We start from the raw sequence: 18,193 nt of genomic DNA, 5'->3' as shown, positions 1-18,193 counted from the left end.
GTGACACCGAGCGAGGGTGACACCGAGCGAGGGTGACAGGGAGCGAGAGTGACACTGAGCGAGGGTGACACAGAGCGAGGGTGACACCGAGGGTGACACAGAGCGAGGGTGACAGGGAGCGAGAGTGACACAGAGCGAAGGTGACACAGAGCGAGGGTGACACAGAGCGAGGGTGACACAGAGCGAGAGTGACACAGAGCGAGGGTGACACAGAGCGAGGGTGACACAGAGCGAGGGTGCCACAGAGCGAGGGTGACACAGAGCGAGAGTGACACAGAGCGAGGGTGACACAGAGCGAGGGTGACACAGAGCGAGGGTGACACAGAGCGAGGGTGACACGGAGCGAGGGTGACAGGGAGCGAGGGTGACACAGAGCGAGGGTGTCACCGAGCGAGGGTGACAGGGAGCGAGAGTGACACAGAGCGAGGATGACAGGGAGCGAGGGTGACACAGAGCGAGGGTGACACAGAGCGAGGGTGACACAGAGCGAGGGTGACACCGAGCGAGGGTGACACAGAGCGAGGGTGACACAGAGCGAGGATGACACAGAGCGAGGGTGACACAGAGCGAGGGTGACACAGAGCGAGGGTGACAGGGAGCGAGAGTGACACCGAGCGAGAGTGACACCGAGCGAGGGTGACACAGAGCGAGAGTGACACAGAGCGAGAGTGACACAGAGCGAGGGTGACACAGAGCGAGGGTGACACAGAGCGAGGGTGACACAGAGCGAGAGTGACACAGAGCGAGGGTGACACCGAGCGAGGGTGACACAGAGCGAGGGTGACACCGAGCGAGGGTGACACAGAGCGAGGGTGACACAGAGCGAGGGTGACACCGAGCGAGGGTGACACAGAGCGAGGGTGACACAGAGCGAGGTTGACAGGGAGCGAGAGTGACACCGAGCGAGGGTGACAGGGAGCGAGGGTGACACAGAGCGAGAGTGACACCGAGCGAGGGTGACACAGAGCGAGGGTGACACCGAGCGAGAGTGACACAGAGCGAGAGTGACACAGAGCGAGGGTGACACAGAGCGAGGGTGACAAAGAGCGAGGGTGACACAGAGCGAGGGTGACACAGAGCGAGGGTGACACCGAGCGAGGGTGACACAGAGCGAGGGTGACACAGAGCGAGAGTGACACAGAGCGAGGGTGACACAGAGCGAGGGTGACACAGAGCGAGGGTGACACAGAGCGAGGGTGACACAGAGCGAGGGTGACACCGAGCGAGAGTGACACAGAGCGAGGGTGACACCGAGCGAGAGTGACACAGAGCGAGGGTGATACAGAGCGAGGGTGACAAAGAGCGAGGGTGACACAGAGCGAGGGTGACACAGAGCGAGGGTGACACAGAGCGAGGGTGACACCGAGCGAGGGTGACAGGGAGCGAGAGTGACACAGAGCGAAGGTGACACAGAGCGAGGGTGACACCGAGCGAGGGTGACACAGAGCGAGGGTGAACAGAGCGAGGGTGACAGGGAGCGAGGGTGACAGGGAGCGAGGGTGACACCGAGCGAGGGTGACACAGAGCGAGGATGACACCGAGCGAGGGTGACACAAAGCGAGGGTGACACCGAGCGAGGGTGACACAGAGCGAGGGTGACACAGAGCGAGGGTGACACCGAGCGAGGGTGACACAGAGCGAGGATGACACAGAGCGAGAGTGACACAGAGCAAGGGTGACACAGAGCGAGGGTGACACAGAGCGAGGGTGACACAGAGCGAGGGTGACACAGAGCGAGGATGACACCGAGCGAGGGTGACACAGAGCGAGGATGACACCGAGCGAGGGTGACACCAAGCGAGAGTGACACGGAGCGAGGGTGACAGGGAGCGAGGGTGACACAGAGCGAGGGTGACACAGAGCGAGGGTGACACAGAGCGAGGGTGACACAGAGCGAGAGTGACACCGAGCGAGGGTGACACAGAGCGAGGGTGACACAGAGCGAGGGTGACACAGAGCGAGGGTGACACCGAGCGAGAGTGACACAGAGCGAGGGTGACACCGAGCGAGAGTGACACAGAGCGAGGGTGACACAGAGCGAGGGTGACACAGAGCGAGTGTGACACAGAGCGAGGGTGACACCGAGCGAGAGTGACACAGAGCGAGGGTGACACAGAGCGAGAGTGACACAGAGCGAGGGTGACACCGAGCGAGAGTGACACGGAGCGAGGGTGACAGGGAGCGAGGGTGACACCGAGCGAGGGTGACACAGAGCAAGGGTGACACCGAGCGAGGGTGACACCGAGCGAGGGTGATACCGAGCGAGGGTGACACAGAGCGAGGGTGAAACAGAGCGAGGGTGACACAGAGCGAGGGTGACACAGAGCGAGGGTGACACAAGCGAGGGTGACACAGATCGAGGGTGACACAGAGCGAGGGTGACACAGAGCGAGGGTGACACAGAGCGAGGGTGACACAGAGCGAGGGTGACAGGGAGCGAGGGTGACACAGAGCGAGAGTGACACCGAGCGAGGGTGACACAGAGCGAGGGTGACACAGAGCGAGAGCGACACAGAGCGAGGGTGACACAGAGCGAGAGTGACACAGAGCGAGACTGACACCGAGCGAGGGTGACACAGAGCGAGGGTGACACAGAGCGAGGGTGACACAGAGCGAGAGCGACACAGAGCGAGGGTGACACAGAGCGAGAGTGACACAGAGCGAGAGTGACACCGAGCGAGGGTGACACAGAGCGAGGGTGACACAGAGCGAGGGTGACACAGAGCGAGGGTGAACAGAGCGAGGGTGACAGGGAGCGAGGGTGACAGGGAGCGAGGGTGACACCGAGCGAGGGTGACACAGAGCGAGGATGACACCGAGCGAGGGTGACACAAAGCGAGGGTGACACCGAGCGAGGGTGACACAGAGCGAGGGTGACACAGAGCGAGGGTGACACCGAGCGAGGGTGACACAGAGCGAGGATGACACAGAGCGAGAGTGACACAGAGCAAGGGTGACACAGAGCGAGGGTGACACAGAGCGAGGGTGACACAGAGCGAGGGTGACACAGAGCGAGGATGACACCGAGCGAGGGTGACACAGAGCGAGGATGACACCGAGCGAGGGTGACACCAAGCGAGAGTGACACGGAGCGAGGGTGACAGGGAGCGAGGGTGACACAGAGCGAGGGTGACACAGAGCGAGGGTGACACAGAGCGAGGGTGACACAGAGCGAGAGTGACACCGAGCGAGGGTGACACAGAGCGAGGGTGACACAGAGCGAGGGTGACACAGAGCGAGGGTGACACCGAGCGAGAGTGACACAGAGCGAGGGTGACACCGAGCGAGAGTGACACAGAGCGAGGGTGACACAGAGCGAGGGTGACACAGAGCGAGGGTGACACAGAGCGAGGGTGACACCGAGCGAGAGTGACACAGAGCGAGGGTGACACAGAGCGAGAGTGACACAGAGCGAGGGTGACACCGAGCGAGAGTGACACGGAGCGAGGGTGACACAGAGCGAGGGTGACACAAGCGAGGGTGACACAGATCGAGGGTGACACAGAGCGAGGGTGACACAGAGCGAGGGTGACACAGAGCGAGGGTGACACAGAGCGAGGGTGACAGGGAGCGAGGGTGACACAGAGCGAGAGTGACACCGAGCGAGGGTGACACAGAGCGAGGGTGACACAGAGCGAGAGCGACACAGAGCGAGGGTGACACAGAGCGAGAGTGACACAGAGCGAGACTGACACCGAGCGAGGGTGACACAGAGCGAGGGTGACACAGAGCGAGGGTGACACAGAGCGAGAGCGACACAGAGCGAGGGTGACACAGAGCGAGAGTGACACAGAGCGAGAGTGACACCGAGCGAGGGTGACACAGAGCGAGGGTGACACAGAGCGAGGGTGACACAGAGCGAGGGTGAACAGAGCGAGGGTGACAGGGAGCGAGGGTGACAGGGAGCGAGGGTGACACCGAGCGAGGGTGACACAGAGCGAGGATGACACCGAGCGAGGGTGACACAAAGCGAGGGTGACACCGAGCGAGGGTGACACAGAGCGAGGGTGACACAGAGCGAGGGTGACACCGAGCGAGGGTGACACAGAGCGAGGATGACACAGAGCGAGGGTGACAGGGAGCGAGGGTGACAGGGAGCGAGGGTGACACAGAGCGAGAGTGACACCGAGCGAGGGTGACACAGAGCGAGGGTGACACAGAGCGAGGGTGACACAGAGCGAGGGTGACACAGAGCGAGGGTGAACAGAGCGAGGGTGACAGGGAGCGAGGGTGACAGGGAGCGAGGGTGACACCGAGCGAGGGTGACACAGAGCGAGGATGACACCGAGCGAGGGTGACACAAAGCGAGGGTGACACCGAGCGAGGGTGACACAGAGCGAGGGTGACACAGAGCGAGGGTGACACCGAGCGAGGGTGACACAGAGCGAGGATGACACAGAGCGAGAGTGACACAGAGCAAGGGTGACACAGAGCGAGGGTGACACAGAGCGAGGGTGACACAGAGCGAGGGTGACACAGAGCGAGGATGACACCGAGCGAGGGTGACACAGAGCGAGGATGACACCGAGCGAGGGTGACACCAAGCGAGAGTGACACGGAGCGAGGGTGACAGGGAGCGAGGGTGACACAGAGCGAGGGTGACACAGAGCGAGGGTGACACAGAGCGAGGGTGACACAGAGCGAGAGTGACACCGAGCGAGGGTGACACAGAGCGAGGGTGACACAGAGCGAGGGTGACACAGAGCGAGGGTGACACCGAGCGAGAGTGACACAGAGCGAGGGTGACACCGAGCGAGAGTGACACAGAGCGAGGGTGACACAGAGCGAGGGTGACACAGAGCGAGGGTGACACCGAGCGAGAGTGACACAGAGCGAGGGTGACACAGAGCGAGAGTGACACAGAGCGAGGGTGACACCGAGCGAGAGTGACACGGAGCGAGGGTGACAGGGAGCGAGGGTGACACCGAGCGAGGGTGACACAGAGCAAGGGTGACACCGAGCGAGGGTGACACCGAGCGAGGGTGATACCGAGCGAGGGTGACACAGAGCGAGGGTGAAACAGAGCGAGGGTGACACAGAGCGAGGGTGACACAGAGCGAGGGTGACACAAGCGAGGGTGACACAGATCGAGGGTGACACAGAGCGAGGGTGACACAGAGCGAGGGTGACACAGAGCGAGGGTGACACAGAGCGAGGGTGACACAGAGCGAGGGTGACAGGGAGCGAGGGTGACACAGAGCGAGAGTGACACCGAGCGAGGGTGACACAGAGCGAGGGTGACACAGAGCGAGAGCGACACAGAGCGAGGGTGACACAGAGCGAGAGTGACACAGAGCGAGACTGACACCGAGCGAGGGTGACACAGAGCGAGGGTGACACAGAGCGAGGGTGACACAGAGCGAGAGCGACACAGAGCGAGGGTGACACAGAGCGAGAGTGACACAGAGCGAGAGTGACACCGAGCGAGGGTGACACAGAGCGAGGGTGACACAGAGCGAGGGTGACACAGAGCGACGGTGACACAGAGCGAGGGTGACACAGAGCGAGGGTGACACAGAGCGAGAGTGACACAGAGCGAGGGTGACACAGAGCGAGAGTGACACCGAGCGAGGGTGACACAGAGCGAGGGTGACACAGAGCGAGGGTGACACAGAGCGAGGGTGACACAGAGCGAGAGTGACACAGAGCGAGGGTGACACAGAGCGAGGGTGACACAGAGCGAGGGTGACAGGGAGCGAGAGTGACACAGAGCGAGGGTGACACAGAGCGAGGGTGACACAGAGCGAGGGTGACACAGAGCGAGAGTGACACAGAGCGAGGGTGACACAGAGCGAGGGTGACACAGAGCGAGGGTGACACAGAGCGAGAGTGACACAGAGCGAGGGTGACACAGAGCGAGGGTGACAGGGAGCGAGAGTGACACCGAGCGAGAGTGACACCGAGCGAGGGTGACACAGAGCGAGGGTGACAGGGAGCGAGGGTGACAGGGAGCGAGGGTGACACCGAGCGAGGGTGACACAGAGCGAGGATGACACCGAGCGAGGGTGACACAAAGCGAGGGTGACACCGAGCGAGGGTGACACAGAGCGAGGGTGACACAGAGCGAGGGTGACACCGAGCGAGGGTGACACAGAGCGAGGATGACACAGAGCGAGAGTGACACAGAGCAAGGGTGACACAGAGCGAGGGTGACACAGAGCGAGGGTGACACAGAGCGAGGGTGACACAGAGCGAGGATGACACCGAGCGAGGGTGACACAGAGCGAGGATGACACCGAGCGAGGGTGACACCAAGCGAGAGTGACACGGAGCGAGGGTGACAGGGAGCGAGGGTGACACAGAGCGAGGGTGACACAGAGCGAGGGTGACACAGAGCGAGGGTGACACAGAGCGAGAGTGACACCGAGCGAGGGTGACACAGAGCGAGGGTGACACAGAGCGAGGGTGACACAGAGCGAGGGTGACACCGAGCGAGAGTGACACAGAGCGAGGGTGACACCGAGCGAGAGTGACACAGAGCGAGGGTGACACAGAGCGAGGGTGACACAGAGCGAGGGTGACACAGAGCGAGGGTGACACCGAGCGAGAGTGACACAGAGCGAGGGTGACACAGAGCGAGAGTGACACAGAGCGAGGGTGACACCGAGCGAGAGTGACACGGAGCGAGGGTGACAGGGAGCGAGGGTGACACCGAGCGAGGGTGACACAGAGCAAGGGTGACACCGAGCGAGGGTGACACCGAGCGAGGGTGATACCGAGCGAGGGTGACACAGAGCGAGGGTGAAACAGAGCGAGGGTGACACAGAGCGAGGGTGACACAGAGCGAGGGTGACACAAGCGAGGGTGACACAGATCGAGGGTGACACAGAGCGAGGGTGACACAGAGCGAGGGTGACACAGAGCGAGGGTGACAGGGAGCGAGGGTGACACAGAGCGAGAGTGACACCGAGCGAGGGTGACACAGAGCGAGGGTGACACAGAGCGAGAGCGACACAGAGCGAGGGTGACACAGAGCGAGAGTGACACAGAGCGAGACTGACACCGAGCGAGGGTGACACAGAGCGAGGGTGACACAGAGCGAGGGTGACACAGAGCGAGAGCGACACAGAGCGAGGGTGACACAGAGCGAGAGTGACACAGAGCGAGAGTGACACCGAGCGAGGGTGACACAGAGCGAGGGTGACACAGAGCGAGGGTGACACAGAGCGACGGTGACACAGAGCGAGGGTGACACAGAGCGAGGGTGACACAGAGCGAGAGTGACACAGAGCGAGGGTGACACAGAGCGAGAGTGACACCGAGCGAGGGTGACACAGAGCGAGGGTGACACAGAGCGAGGGTGACACAGAGCGAGGGTGACACAGAGCGAGAGTGACACAGAGCGAGGGTGACACAGAGCGAGGGTGACACAGAGCGAGGGTGACAGGGAGCGAGAGTGACACAGAGCGAGGGTGACACAGAGCGAGGGTGACACAGAGCGAGGGTGACACAGAGCGAGAGTGACACAGAGCGAGGGTGACACAGAGCGAGGGTGACACAGAGCGAGAGTGACACAGAGCGAGAGTGACACAGAGCGAGGGTGACAGGGAGCGAGGGTGACACCGAGCGAGAGTGACACCGAGCGAGGGTGACACAGAGCGAGGGTGACAGGGAGCGAGAGTGACACAGAGCGAGGGTGACACAGAGCGAGGGTGACACAGAGCGAGGGTGACAGGGAGCGAGAGTGACACAGAGCGAGGGTGACACAGAGCGAGGGTGACACAGAGCGAGGGTGACACAGAGCGATGGTGACAGGGAGCGAGGGTGACACTGAGCGAGGGTGACACTGAGCGAGGGTGACACAGAGCGAGGGTGACACAGAGCGAGGGTGACAGGGAGCGAGAGTGACACAGAGCGAGGGTGACACCGAGCGAGGGTGACACCGAGCGAGAGTGACACAGAGCGAGGGTGACACCGAGCGAGGGTGACACAGAGCGAGGGTGACACAGAGCGAGGGTGGCACAGAGCGAGGGTGACACAGAGCGAGGGTGACACCGAGCGAGAGTGACACAGAGCGAGGGTGACACAGAGCGAGGGTGACACAGAGCGAGGGTGACACAGAGCGAGGGTGACAGGGAGCGAGAGTGACATAGAGCGAGGGTGACACAGAGCGAGGGTGACACAGAGCGAGGGTGACACAGAGCGAGGGTGACACAGAGCGAGGGTGACAGGGAGCGAGAGTGACACAGAGCGAGGGTGACACAGAGCGAGGGTGACACAGAGCGAGGGTGACACAGAGCGATGGTGACAGGGAGCGAGGGTGACACTGAGCGAGGGTGACACTGAGCGAGGGTGACACAGAGCGAGGGTGACACAGAGCGAGGGTGACAGGGAGCGAGAGTGACACAGAGCGAGGGTGACACCGAGCGAGGGTGACACCGAGCGAGGGTGACAGGGAGCGAGAGTGACACTGAGCGAGGGTGACACAGAGCGAGGGTGACACCGAGGGTGACACAGAGCGAGGGTGACAGGGAGCGAGAGTGACACAGAGCGAAGGTGACACAGAGCGAGGGTGACAGGGAGCGAGGGTGACACAGAGCGAGGGTGACACAGAGCGAGGGTGACACGGAGCGAGGGTGACAGGGAGCGAGGGTGACACAGAGCGAGGGTGACACCGAGCGAGGGTGACAGGGAGCGAGAGTGACACAGAGCGAGGGTGACAGGGAGCGAGGGTGACACAGAGCGAGGGTGACACCGAGCGAGGGTGACAGGGCCGAGAGTGACACTGAGCGAGGGTGACACCGAGCGAGGGTGACACAGAGCGAGGATGACACAGAGCGAGAGTGACACAGAGCGAGGGTGACACAGAGCGAGGGTGACACAGAGCGAGGGTGACACAGAGCGAGGGTGACACCGAGCGAGAGTGACACAGAGCGAGGGTGACACGGAGCGAGGGTGACACAGAGCGAGGGTGACACAGAGCGAGGGTGACACAGAGCGAGGATGACACCGAGCGAGGGTGACACAGAGCGAGGATGACACCGAGCGAGGGTGACACCGAGCGAGAGTGACACGGAGCGAGGGTGACAGGGAGCGAGGGTGACACAGAGCGAGGGTGACACAGAGCGAGGGTGACACAGAGCGAGGGTGACACAGAGCGAGAGTGACACCGAGCGAGGGTGACACAGAGCGAGGGTGACACAGAGCGAGGGTGACACAGAGCGAGGGTGACACCGAGCGAGAGTGACACAGAGCGAGGGTGACACAGAGCGAGGGTGACACCGAGCGAGAGTGACACGGAGCGAGGGTGACAGGGAACGAGGGTGACACCGAGCGAGGGTGACACAGAGCGAGGGTGACACCGAGCGAGGGTGACACCGAGCGAGGGTGACACAGAGCGAGGGTGACACAGAGCGAGGGTGAAACAGAGCGAGGGTGACACCGAGCGAGGGTGACACAGAGCGAGGGTGACACAGAGCGAGGGTGACACAGAGCGAGGGTGACACAGATCGAGGGTGACACTGAGCGAGGGTGACACAGAGCGAGGGTGACACAGAGCGAGGGTGACACAGAGCGAGGGTGACACCGAGCGAGGTTGACACCGAGCGAGGGTGACAGGGAGCGAGGGTGACACAGAGCGAGGATGACACAGAGCGAGGGTGACAGGGAGCGAGGGTGACACAGAGCGAGAGTGACACAGAGCGAGAGTGACACCGAGCGAGGGTGACACAGAGCGAGGGTGACACAGAGCGAGGGTGACACAGAGCGAGGGTGACACAGAGCGAGAGTGACACAGAGCGAGGGTGACACAGAGCGAGGGTGACACAGAGCGAGGGTGACACAGAGCGAGGGTGACACAGAGCGAGGGTGACACCGAGCGAGGGTGACACAGAGCGAGGGTGACACAGAGCGAGGGTGACACAGAGCGAGGGTGACACCGAGCGAGGGTGACACAGAGCGAGGGTGACACAGAGCGAGGGTGACACAGAGCGAGGGTGACACAGAGCGAGGGTGACACAGAGCGAGGGTGACACAGAGCGAGAGCGACACAGAGCGAGGGTGACACAGAGCGAGAGTGACACAGAGCGAGAGTGACACCGAGCGAGGGTGACACAGAGCGAGGGTGACACAGAGCGAGAGTGACACAGAGCGAGGGTGACACCGAGCGAGGGTGACACAGAGCGAGGGTGACACAGAGCGAGGGTGACACAGAGCGAGAGCGACACAGAGCAGGGGCGACACAGAGCGAGAGTGACACAGAGCGAGAGTGACACCGAGCGAGGGTGACACATAGCGAGGGTGACACAGAGCGAGGGTGACACAGAGCGAGGGTGACACAGAGCGAGAGTGACACAGAGCGAGAGTGACACAGAGCGAGGGTGACACAGAGCGAGGATGACACCGAGCGAGGGTGACACAGAGCGAGGATGACACCGAGCGAGGGTGACACCAAGCGAGAGTGACACGGAGCGAGGGTGACAGGGAGCGAGGGTGACACAGAGCGAGGGTGACACAGAGCGAGGGTGACACAGAGCGAGGGTGACACAGAGCGAGAGTGACACCGAGCGAGGGTGACACAGAGCGAGGGTGACACAGAGCGAGGGTGACACAGAGCGAGGGTGACACCGAGCGAGAGTGACACAGAGCGAGGGTGACACCGAGCGAGAGTGACACAGAGCGAGGGTGACACAGAGCGAGGGTGACACCGAGCGAGAGTGACACGGAGCGAGGGTGACAGGGAACGAGGGTGACACCGAGCGAGGGTGACACAGAGCGAGGGTGACACCGAGCGAGGGTGACACCGAGCGAGGGTGACACAGAGCGAGGGTGAAACAGAGCGAGGGTGACACCGAGCGAGGGTGACACAGAGCGAGGGTGACACAGAGCGAGGGTGACACAGATCGAGGGTGACACCGAGCGAGGGTGACACAGAGCGAGGGTGACACAGAGCGAGGGTGACACAGAGCGAGGGTGACACCGAGCGAGGTTGACACCGAGCGAGGGTGACAGGGAGCGAGGGTGACACAGAGCGAGGGTGACACAGAGCGAGGGTGACAGGGAGCGAGGGTGACACAGAGCGAGAGTGACACAGAGCGAGAGTGACACCGAGCGAGGGTGACACAGAGCGAGGGTGACACAGAGCGAGGGTGACACAGAGCGAGGGTGACACAGAGCGAGAGTGACACAGAGCGAGAGTGACACCGAGCGAGGGTGACACAGAGCGAGAGTGACACAGAGCGAGGGTGACACAGAGCGAGGGTGACACCGAGCGAGAGTGACACAGAGCGAGAGTGACACAGAGCGAGGGTGACACAGAGCGAGGGTGACACAGAGCGAGGGTGACACAGAGCGAGGGTGACAAAGAGCGAGGGTGACACCGAGCGAGGGTGACACAGAGCGAGGGTGATACAGAGCGAGGGTGACAAAGAGCGAGGGTGACACAGAGCGAGGGTGACACCGAGCGAGGGTGACACAGAGCGAGGGTGACAGGGAGCGAGGGTGACACAGAGCGAGGGTGACACCGAGCGAGGGTGACACAGAGCGAGGGTGAACAGAGCGAGGGTGACAGGGAGCGAGGGTGACACAGAGCGAGGGTGACACCGAGCGAGGGTGACACAGAGCGAGGATGACACCGAGCGAGGGTGACACAGAGCGAGGGTGACACAGAGCGAGGGTGACACAGAGCGAGGGTGACACCGAGCGAGGGTGACACAGAGCGAGGATGACACAGAGCGAGAGTGACACAGAGCAAGGGTGACACAGAGCGAGGGTGACACAGAGCGAGGGTGACACAGAGCGAGGGTGACACAGAGCGAGGATGACACCGAGAGAGGGTGACACAGAGCGAGGATGACACCGAGCGAGGTTGACACCAAGCGAGAGTGACACGGAGCGAGGGTGACAGGGAGCGAGGGTGACACAGAGCGAGGGTGACACAGAGCGAGGGTGACACAGAGCGAGAGTGACACCGAGCGAGGGTGACACAGAGCGAGGGTGACACAGAGCGAGGGTGACACCGAGCGAGAGTGACACAGAGCGAGGGTGACACCGAGCGAGAGTGACACAGAGCGAGGGTGACACAGAGCGAGGGTGACACCGAGCGAGAGTGACACGGAGCGAGGGTGACAGGGAGCGAGGGTGACACCGAGCGAGGGTGACACCGAGCGAGGGTGATACCGAGCGAGGGTGACACAGAGCGAGGGTGAAACAGAGCGAGGGTGACACAGAGCGAGGGTGACACAGAGCGAGGGTGACACCGAGCGAGGGTGACACCGAGCGAGGGTGACACAGAGCGAGGGTGACACAGAGCGAGGGTGACACAGAGCGAGGGTGACACAGAGCGAGGGTGACAGGGAGCGAGGGTGACACAGAGCGAGAGTGACACAGAGCGAGAGTGACACCGAGCGAGGGTGACACCGAGCGAGGGTGACACAGAGCGAGGGTGACACAGAGCGAGGGTGACACAGAGCGAGAGCGACACAGAGCGAGGGTGACACAGAGCGAGAGTGACACAGAGCGAGACTGACACCGAGCGAGGGTGACACAGAGCGAGGGTGACACAGAGCGAGGGTGACACAGAGCGAGAGCGACACAGAGCGAGGGTGACACAGAGCGAGAGTGACACAGAGCGAGAGTGACACCGAGCGAGGGTGACACCGAGCGAGGGTGACACAGAGCGAGGGTGACACAGAGCGAGGGTGACACAGAGCGAGGGTGACACAGAGCGAGGGTGACACAGAGCGAGAGTGACACAGAGCGAGAGTGACACAGAGCGAGGGTGACACAGAGCGAGGGTGACACAGAGCGAGGGTGACACAGAGCGAGGGTGACAGGGAGCGAGAGTGACACAGAGCGAGGGTGACACAGAGCGAGGGTGACACAGAGCGAGGGTGACACAGAGCGAGGGTGACACAGAGCGAGAGTGACACAGAGCGAGGATGACACAGAGCGAGGGTGACACAGAGCGAGAGTGACACAGAGCGAGGGTGACACAGAGCGAGGGTGACACAGAGCGAGGGTGACAGGGAGCGAGAGTGACACCGAGCGAGAGTGACACCGAGCGAGGGTGACACAGAGCGAGGGTGACAGGGAGCGAGAGTGACACAGAGCGAGGGTGACACAGAGCGAGGGTGACACAGAGCGAGGGTGACAGGGAGCGAGAGTGACACAGAGCGAGGGTGACACAGAGCGAGGGTGACACAGAGCGAGGGTGACACAGAGCGATGGTGACAGGGAGCGAGGGTGACACTGAGCGAGGGTGACACTGAGCGAGGGTGACACAGAGCGAGGGTGACACAGAGCGAGGGTGACAGGGAGCGAGAGTGACACAGAGCGAGGGTGACACCGAGCGAGGGTGACACCGAGCGAGAGTGACACAGAGCGAGAGTGACACCGAGCGAGGGTGACACAGAGCGAGGGTGACACAGAGCGAGGGTGACACAGAGCGAGGGTGACACAGAGCGAGGGTGACACCGAGCGAGGGTGACACAGAGCGAGGGTGACAGGGAGCGAGGGTGACACAGAGCGAGGGTGACACAGAGCGAGGGTGACACAGAGCGAGGGTGACACAGAGCGAGAGTGACACAGAGCGAGGGTGACACCGAGCGAGGGTGACACAGAGCGAGGGTGACAGGGAGCGAGAGTGACACAGAGCGAGGGTGACACAGAGCGAGGGTGACACAGAGCGAGGGTGACACAGAGCGATGGTGACAGGGAGCGAGGGTGACACTGAGCGAGGGTGACACTGAGCGAGGGTGACACAGAGCGAGGGTGACACAGAGCGAGGGTGACAGGGAGCGAGAGTGACACAGAGCGAGGGTGACACCGAGCGAGGGTGACACCGAGCGAGGGTGACAGGGAGCGAGAGTGACACTGAGCGAGGGTGACACAGAGCGAGGGTGACACCGAGGGTGACACAGAGCGAGGGTGACAGGGAGCGAGAGTGACACAGAGCGAGGGTGACACAGAGCGAGGGTGACAGGGAGCGAGGGTGACACAGAGCGAGGGTGACACAGAGCGAGGGTGACACGGAGCGAGGGTGACAGGGAGCGAGGGTGACACAGAGCGAGGGTGACACCGAGCGAGGGTGACAGGGAGCGAGAGTGACACAGAGCGAGGGTGACACCGAGCGAGGGTGACAGGGCCGAGAGTGACACAGAGCGAGGGTGACAGGGAGCAAGGGTGACACTGAGCGAGGGTGACACCGAGCGAGGGTGACAAGGCCGAGAGTGACACAGAGCGAGGGTGACAGGGAGCGAGGGTGACACAGAGCGAGAGTGACACAGAGCGAGGGTGACACAGAGCGAGGGTGACACCGAGCGAGGATGACACCGAGCGAGGATGACACAGAGCGAGGGTGACACAGAGCGAGAGTGACAGAGCGAGAGTGACACAGAGCGAGAGTGACACCGAGCGAGGGTGACACAGAGCGAGGGTGACACAGAGCGAGGGTGACACCAAGCGAGGGTGACACCGAGCGAGAGTGACAGAGAGCGAGGGTGACACAGAGCGAGAGTGACACAGAGCGAGTGTGACACAGAGCGAGGGTGACACAGAGCGAGAGTAACACAGAGCGAGGGTGACACAGAGCGAGGGTGACACAGAGCGAGGGTGACACAGAGCGAGGGTGACAGGGAGCGAGAGTGACACAGAGCGAGGGTGACACAGAGCGAGGGTGACACAGAGCGAGGGTGACACCGAGCGAGGATGACACCGAGCGAGGATGACACAGAGCGACGGTGACACAGAGCGAGGGTGACACAGAGCGAGGGTGACACCGAGCGAGAGTGACACAGAGCGAGAGTGACACAGAGCGAGGGTGACACAGAGCGAGGGTGACACAGAGCGAGGGTGACACAGAGCGAGTGTGACACAGAGCGAGGGTGACACAGAGCGAGGGTGACAGGGAGCGAGAGTGACACAGAGCGAGGGTGACACAGAGCGAGGGTGACACAGCGCGAGGGTGACACAGAGCGAGGGTGACAGGGAGCGAGGGTGACACTGAGCGAGGGTGACACAGAGCGAGGGTGACACCGAGCGAGGGTGAAACAGAGCGAGGGTGTCAGGGAGCGAGAGTGACACAGAGCGAGGGTGACACAGAGCGAGGCTGACAGGGAGCGAGGGTGACACAGATCGAGGGTGACACAGAGCGAGGGTGACACAGAGCGAGGGTGACAGGGAGCGAGAGTGACACAGAGCGAGAGTGACACAGAGCGAGGGTGACACAGAGCGAGGATGACACAGAGCGAGGGTGACAGGGAGCGAGAGCGACACAGAGCGAGAGTGACACAGAGCGAGGGTGACACAGAGCGAGGGTGACAGGGAGCGAGGGTGACACAGAGCGAGGGTGACAGGGAGCGAGGGTGACACAGAGCGAGGGTGACAGGGAGCGAGAGTGACACAGAGCGAGGGTGACAGGGAGCGAGGGTGACACAGAGCGAGGGTGACACCGAGCGAGAGTGACACAGAGCGAGGGTGACACAGAGCGAGGATGACACCGAGCGAGAGTGAAACAGAGCGAGGGTGACACCGAGCGAGAGTGACACAGAGCGAGGGTGACACCGAGCGAGGGTGACACAGAGCGAGGGTGACACAGAGCGAGGGTGACACCGAGCGAGGGTGACAGGGAGCGAGAGTGACACAGAGCGAGGGTGAAACAGAGCGAGGGTGACACAGAGCGAGGGTGACACAGAGCGAGGGTGACACCGAGCGAGGGTGACAGGGAGCGAGAGTGACACAGAGCGAGAGTGACACAGAGCGAGGGTGACACAGAGCGAGAGTGACACAGAGCGAGGGTGACACCGAGCGAGGGTGACAGGGCGCGAGCGTGACACAGAGCGAGGGTGACACCGAGCGAGAGTGACACAGAGCGAGAGTGACACAGAGCGAGGGTGACACCGAGCGAGGGTGACACAGAGCGAGGGTGACACAGAGCGAGAGTGACACAGAGCGAGGGTGACACCGAGCGAGAGTGACACAGAGCGAGAGTGACACCGAGCGAGGGTGACACCGAGCGAGAGTGACACAGAGCGAGGGTGACACAGAGCGAGGGTGACACAGAGCGAGGGTGACACAGAGCGAGGGTGACAGGGAGCGAGGGTGACACAGAGCGAGGGTGACACAGAGCGAGGGTGACACAGAGCGAGGGTGACACCGAGCGAGAGTGACACAGAGCGAGGGTGAACAGAGCGAGGGTGACAGGGAGCGAGGGTGACACAGAGCGAGGGTGACACAGAGCGAGGGTGACACCGAGCGAGGGTGACACAGAGCGAGGATGACACCGAGCGAGGGTGACACAAAGCGAGGGTGACACCGAGCGAGGGTGACACAGAGCGAGGGTGACACAGAGCGAGGGTGACACCGAGCGAGGGTGACACAGAGCGAGGATGACACAGAGCGAGAGTGACACAGAGCGAGGGTGACACCGAGCGAGAGTGACACAGAGCGAGGGTGACACAGAGCGAGGGTGACACAGAGCGAGGGTGACACAGAGCGAGGGTGACACCGAGCGAGGATGACACCGAGCGAGGGTGACACAGAGCGAGGGTGACACCGAGCGAGGGTGACACGGAGCGAGGGTGACAGGGAGCGAGGGTGACACCGAGCGAGGGTGACACCGAGCGAGGGTGACACAGAGCGAGAGTGACACAGAGCGAGGGTGACACAGAGCGAGGGTGACACAGAGCGAGGATGACACAGAGCGAGGGTGACACAGAGCGAGGGTGACACCGAGCGAGAGTGACACGGAGCGAGGGTGACACGGAGCGAGGGTGACAGGGAGCGAGGGTGACACCGAGCGAGGGTGACACAGAGCGAGGGTGACACAGAGCGAGGGTGACACCGAACGAGAGTGACACAGAGCGAGGGTGACACCGAGCGAGGGTGACACAGAGCGAGGGTGAAACAGAGCGAGGGTGACACCGAGCGAGGGTGACACAGAGCGAGGGTGACACAGAGCGAGGGTGACACAGAGCGAGGGTGACACCGAGCGAGGGTGACACAGAGCGAGGGTGACACAGAGCGAGGGTGACACCGAGCGAGGGTGACACAGAGCGAGAGTGACACAGAGCGAGGGTGACACAGAGCGAGGGTGACACAGATCGAGGGTGACACCGAGCGAGGGTGACACAGAGCGAGAGTGACACCGAGCGAGGGTGACAGGGAGCGAGGGTGACACAGAGCGAGGTTGACACCGAGCGAGGATGACGGGGAGCGAGGGTGACACAGAGCGAGAGTGACACAGAGCGAGGGTGACACCGAGCGAGGGTGACACAGAGCGAGGGTGACACAGAGCGAGGGTGACACAGAGCGAGGGTGACACAGAGCGAGAGTGACACAGAGTGAGGGTGACACCGAGCGAGAGTGACACAGAGCGAGAGTGACACAGAGCGAGGGTGACACAGAGCGAGAGTGACACAGAGCGAGAGTGACACAGAGCGAGGGTGACACAGAGCGAGGGTGACACAGAGCGAGAGTGACACCGAGCGAGGGTGACACAGAGCGAGGGTGACACAGAGCGAGAGTGACACCGAGCGAGGGTGACACAGAGCGAGGGTGACACAGAGCGAGAGTGACACAGAGCGAGAGTGACACAGAGCGAGGGTGACACCGAGCGAGGGTGACACAGAGCGAGGGTGACACAGAGCGAGAGTGACACAGAGCGAGAGTGACACAGAGCGAGGGTGACACCGAGCGAGAGTGACACCGAGCGAGGGTGACACCGAGCGAGAGTGACACAGAGCGATGGTGACACAGAGCGAGGGTGACACAGAGCAAGAGTGACACAGAGCGAGGGTGACACCGAGCGAGGGTGACACAGAGCGAGGGTGACACAGAGCGAGAGTGACACAGAGCGAGGGTGACACCGAGCGAGAGTGACACAGAGCGAGAGTGACACAGAGCGAGGGTGACACCGAGCGAGAGTGACACAGAGCGAGGGTGACACAGAGCGAGGGTGACACAGAGCGAGGGTGACAGGGAGCGAGGGTGACACAGAGCGAGGGTGACACAGAGCGAGGGTGACACCGAGCGAGAGTGACACAGAGCGAGGGTGAACAGAGCGAGGGTGACACCGAGCGAGGGTGACACAGAGCGAGGGTGACACCGAGCGAGGGTGACACAGAGCGAGGATGACACCGAGCGAGGGTGACACAAAGCGAGGGTGACACCGAGCGAGGGTGACACAGAGCGAGGGTGACACAGAGCGAGGGTGACACCGAGCGAGGGTGACACAGAGCGAGGATGACACAGAGCG

The sequence above is a fragment of the Pristiophorus japonicus genome, chromosome 4 (assembly GCF_044704955.1).
Source record: "Pristiophorus japonicus isolate sPriJap1 chromosome 4, sPriJap1.hap1, whole genome shotgun sequence".
NCBI lineage: Eukaryota > Metazoa > Chordata > Chondrichthyes > Pristiophoridae > Pristiophorus > Pristiophorus japonicus.
This window is presented reverse-complemented; position numbering follows the sequence as displayed.